This window comes from Nelumbo lutea, chromosome 6, assembly GCF_056320005.1.
Source record: "Nelumbo lutea isolate HS-2025 chromosome 6, American lotus-T2T, whole genome shotgun sequence".
Taxonomy (NCBI): Eukaryota; Viridiplantae; Streptophyta; class Magnoliopsida; order Proteales; family Nelumbonaceae; genus Nelumbo; species Nelumbo lutea.
The window spans coordinates 32,564,457-32,570,456 of NC_142689.1; positions in this window are offsets into that span (position 1 = coordinate 32,564,457).

Here is a 6,000-nt window from a genome sequence, read left to right on the forward strand (position 1 = left end):
GTAGAACAGAGGACATTTACAGCGGTGGTGCCTGTAATGTTTTCTTCATTTTTCATATTGTTTCTCATCGCAATGTCCTCATCATCTCTTGCCATCTCTCTGCCTCACCATCAGAATCCAACCTTCCTATCACTATTTTCACCCCTAACACACTACTGGAATTGAACCAGTCCGACGGTCTTTCTCTTAGCCCACCCCTCTCTCTCTCTCTCTAAATTATCCCCGACTCTCCTGTTCGCTATGGCCTAGGACTGTTAACGAAGAGCATCGCCACCCTAGCCCGAATACCTGTGTTCACAACTGAACCATGCTGCTGCTACCATGTTTCACGATCTGATGATAGCACATCTTCTCCTCCATTCATTCCCGAAGTCACAATTCATCACCACCATTGTTTATAATTTTTTTAGGCGTGCATAGGGCTCTTTAGCAGCAATGAGAATCAACGTTTTTTCTCCTATGTTTGCAATGATTTCTCACCGTTTCTGAAGATCCTCCCCATTTCTCACCATCTCTTTTTCCTTCATCACCTTTCTAGCCCTCTATGTTATATGCACGATTCCCCTGTTTTCTTGTATCTCTTCGCCATGCTTCCTCCTGTAATGAACGAGAAAACAGAGTACCGTTCCCATTGCTGCATGAAATTCCCAGCGGTACCACCTTTAGAGGTCGGATAGTTCAGATCGTCACCCATCTCATTTTCATTGAAACAAAGAAGGTTTTTGTGGAATCCTTGACAACATGCATTATCGATGCACCAATTCTCAAGTCATGGTTAGGACTTAGGAAATACTGAGTTTGAGTCATTTTCTTTCCCCGGAACTAACTGAATTGATACCAATCATAAGAAAATTAGGTGATAAGTGAAGGACATTTTTGTCTTTTTACATGTTATTTAACATCGCTGGTGTTTTTGAACCAATTAGATACTTTTTGAAAGTTTGGGTACTAATGTGACATGTTTGAAAGTTCGGGGTACTAACTTTACACTACCCTCAAAGTTTAGGGTACTAAAGTGAAGAGAGAATAATTTATGTGAGAAAAAAAAGATTAGTTTATGTGAACAATTGCACCTCTAAGTATATAGTATATAGAATAAGATTAGAGGTTGATTGGTACTATGGCCATTTATTGAAAAAATGTTTTGTATGGAATTTGTCTTGAAAAACGAGAATAAATATTTATGTTGTTTGGCAGTTAGGTGCCATTAAATGCCATTTAGCATCACATAAACTAAACATTAAATAATTGATTGGGTGTTGGAGAAAACATTAAAAATAGTGCTTCCCCCAATATAAATATCTTATCAAATAACATATATATCTTATCAAATAAATAACAACATAACTAAACACCATCTAAAAGAGATTTGTGTAATGTATGGACTAGTGTTAAAAGATGTTCCATGTTGTATAGGGGAGTGGTTGTAAGAAGAGCATAGATATTAAAGTTGAATCAACTTGATCCAATGACCAACCCGAATCACCAATCAATAAATTAATTAGAACAATTTATAATAGTAGTTTGATAGCTACCACCTTAGGGGATGTTTGGAATCGTGACCATTTTTCAAAAAAACGGTGCCACATCGGATCGATATAGGCGTTTCAACAAATGTCCATATCTATGAATGTTTGGTTCAAACATTTATTGAAAAATTGGGCATGCCTCGTAAATTGGGACCCCACCGATGTATGAAATGCCAAATTTGGTGTTTCATGTATCAATGAACCGTTGCCACCAACAATTGATTGATGTGTATCCTATGTGGTGCTTACCTGTCAGCATATACATGAAAAACAGTGATGAAAATCACTTTACCAAATAGCATAGATTACTCACTGCTTACGTGGCAGAAGTGTTTTTATCTTTTTTGTGAAAAATGAGTCTTGGAAGCATTGGTGTTTTTTCTTAAAAATTGGTTCCAAAAAGTGACTGTGCTTCCAAACAGTTACTTAGTTAACGTGGCATATAACACTCTATAAACCTTTCATCAAGAAGAAAAACATAAATAATAGTCCTGGAATTTATAAGCTAAAAACTAAAAACTGATGCAAAGTCTACATCACCATCCTCCTCACTCCTTTTCCCTCTAAAGTAGAGGCCACATCATTATGATTTCCACTTTATTTATACTTAACAAGCAACCTCATCTTCTCTAGGTTTAAAAAACCCAACTTCTCATTGTGGACTGAAGTCATTCCTCTCGTACGTGTGTGTGGGATCTTTCTTAGGGTTATAACAGTTAAGGCAACTTTAGAGTCCTAATATTAATAAAGTAATACTTTAAAAAAAAAATTAAAAATAAATTTACCTTTTAAAAATAATATCAATTAAGATACAAACACTGTTCATCTTCTTCCTTTTGAAATCTATTCACCTCTCTACCGCCGCCTCCAACAAAAACCCTCTTGTCACCAACCGGCCAATCAATATAAATACTTTTGCGGTCTCCATTCAAATACCCGAAGCTCTCCTTGTATTTCTTAAGTGCTAAGGCATTCCAAGTTACGACTTCTCTCTGAAGGTGGTGGTTCTTATTTCTGAGATGGAAAAGAAGCAGCTTCGATGGACTCGTGGGAATTACATAGGGAAAGGTTCATTTGGAATCGTTAGCCTCGCCACCGATGAGTCTGACGGTCGCATTTTCGCGGTGAAGACCGTCGATCCCAATTCGTTTGTCCCTTCTCACCTCGAATCATTAGAGAACGAGATTCGGGTTCTGAAATCATTGTCCTCGCCTTACGTGGTGGAGTACCTCGGTGACGACCTGACGCAGGAGACTGCGACCACATGGTACCGGAATTAACACATGGAGTATTTGCCCGGAGGTACCGTTCTTGATTTGTCCACTTAATTTGGCGGGAAGGGTACTGATGTAGGCGAGCGCATTGTACAGTCCTACACTTGGTGCATCGTCTCTGCTTTGTGGTACGTATACGCCAGGGGCATCGTCCACTGCGACGTGAGGGTAGGAATGTTCTGGTGAGTTCGACGCCTTGCCGATTTTGGGTCAGAGAATAACGAGGAGGGGATGATATTGCCTCGTGGAACGCCACTCTAGATGGCGCCAGAGGTAATCGGACGGGAGCGGCAAGGGCCAGAAGCTGATGTCTGATCGTTGGGTTGCACGGTAATTGAGATGATCACTGGCAAGCCAGCATGGCAAGATTGCGGTGGTACCACTACAACGATGTGTCGGATCGGTTTCTCCAATGAACTGCCAGATTTTCCAGCTCAATTGTCGGATCGGTTTCTCCAATGAACTGCCAGACTAGGTGCAACGATTTGGGGCAAGTAAACTCAACGAACTTGGTCTTGGTCCCCAAGAAAGATCAAGTGGAGTGGACTTGTGATTTCAAACCGATTGGGTGCAGCAAGATTATTGCAAAAGTTTTGGTTCCTAGGCTCAATGCTCTCCTCCCTTCTTTAAACACACCCCTTCAGAACGCATTTGTACTGGGGAGACAAATCAGGGATTGTGGCAAAGATTGTTCACTTAATGAGAAAGAAAAAGGGGTAGGTATTTCAATTTCATTTTGAAATTAAGGCCCTGTTTGGTTCGTAAGAATAGGGGTTTAGAATCAGAATCGGAATGGGCTATTCCTATTCTAACTGTTTGGTTGGGTGGAATCAAAATCTCATTCTCATTCCTTCTGGAATAATAGTATTTTCCTATTTGAGGGAATGGCCAATCCCTGTTCCTCCCTTAAGAATGAAATCTCATTCCTGGTGATTTTTTATTCTCATTATTGTCTGAATCAAACAGACTATAAGAATAGATCATTCCGATTCTAATTCTGACTTATAAACCAAATGGACCCTAAATATGTGAAAGCATGTGATAAAATGGAATGGAATTACATAATTTTTTCTCCCTTGAGAGGTCTTAGATAGGGCTGCCCATTTTTGCCCTACTTGTTCATTCTAGGTATGGATGTTCTCTCTAGACAACTCCTATCAGCTTTAGAGAGTAAAACTTTGCAAGGAATCTCCTTTGGTGGTGGAAATTGTAAAATAAATGACCTGGTGTTTGTAGATGATATACTCATTTTTGGTAAATGCTCCCTCAAGAAACTAAATAGGTGAAAACTATTTTGAATTAATTTGGCGGTTGGTCGGGTCAGGAGGTGTAAGTCCTTAATGTTCTTTAGTAAAAATACTGATAGAAAGATACGAAGAATTCTCATTAAGGACTTGGGTTTGGGTGTATGGAGAATGGCAAAAAATGAGTAGTACTTGGGTTGTTTATTACTTGGCTTAAAGGGAGGGAAAGAAGGAAAGATTTTACAAAGCTGGAAGGGGCACTTTCTCTCACATGCAGGATGAACTGTTCTTTTGAAAACACACCTTTACCCCAATCAGATTTGCACTAAAGTTAATGGATTTGGAGGAGCATGCTTTATTATAGAGAGGATTTCAGTTTGGAAGGAGTATAAATACAAATTTATAGAGTACAAAACCTTGTATTTTGTATATATTTGTATTTGTATTCCTTCCAAACTGATCACTATAGATAATTAGGTTCAGTTTGGAAGGAATACAAATACAAATATATACAGTGCAAGTACATACAAAATAATATAAAATACAAGATATATGATTGGCATCAATGCTGCAGTTGAGAAAACGATGCCTTTATTTTTGTTTGGAAACGTTGTTGCCAGGTATGACGTTTCTTAGAGCAACAACAATTTTTTGGTACCAATGGAAAACGTTTTCAGCACCGGTACCCATTATCTAGTGCCAGATCACTGCCCTGTTGGCAGCAACAAGTTACAACTCAAGGAAATGCCAAATTTGGCATAGCTCCAAGCCATGGCTTCCCGATTTCCAAGGTATGGCTTGGAGCACCATTTTTTATGAAAAAACGGTTCCAAATAAATGCCTGTTTCCTGAAACTCTCTTTTTTCTGATGTGGCACTGATGTGACACTGTTACTCCAGGAAATGACAACGATGCCAAACAATCACAAGATTTTTGCACTCTATAAATTTGCATTTATACTTCTTCCAAACTAAGCCTTATAACGTGGATGCTTAATAGACCCTTGATCCTTAGGGCTCCAAAGAAGAGAGAGTATAGGTAATAAGACTGTAGGAGCTTGCAAAAGAGTGGGAAAGTTCATAGATGTAAATGACAGATGAAAGGAAAATGACCTAAAAGATTGTTTTGAAGAGATGGAGTGCAATTCCATTCTTCAGATTCAGATCCCATTTACTCATAATAACGTCAAAGATAAGCTGATTTAGATTGTCTCTAGTAATAGAATCTTAACTACAACAGAGGGTTATAAAGAGTTGAGGTCACTTGAAGCCCAACCTTCCTCGACTAGCAATGCTTTTGGAACAACAACCTAGAATCAATTATGGAGAAGAAAGAACATCCCGCCCAAGGATTCACATATTTCTTCGGCGATGCCTACGTAAAATGCTTCCTACAAGAAATCAATTAGTCAAAAGGTCAAAAAAGATATAGTAAGGTTTTTAAAACCGGACAGGATAGGAAACCGTTCTGGGGTTTGGCTTTCGGACCGTTGGATCTGAATAAATAATCCACTTTGACAGCAAAAATTATAAAAATAAAAAAATGGCAAAAACCATTCCCGGCTTAAACAGTTTGATGGTCAGAGGTTTACTGACCAAATCAATGGTTTTTGGTTAAAAAGTGGTTTTGGGGTTAAATAGAATCGATTCCCAGTTTTTATGATCCAACCATCCGGTCTTTTCCGGTTTTGAAAACATTGGTACCAAGAGCTGTTTGGTTCGAGAGTGTTATGGGTTTCAGAATGAATGATGAGAGTTCATTTATTAGTTTGGAATTTGGGTCCAATTGGATGACATGTTTGATTACATCACTGGATCTGTTCCTCACAAATGGGCGCCTCACAGCACATCCACCGTGCATTGGGAACATCTCCCATGAATATTCATTAATAAATACGTGAAATATTCTTAATGCATGGTAGGATGTGCTTGTGAGCCGCCAAGTGAGGAGCAG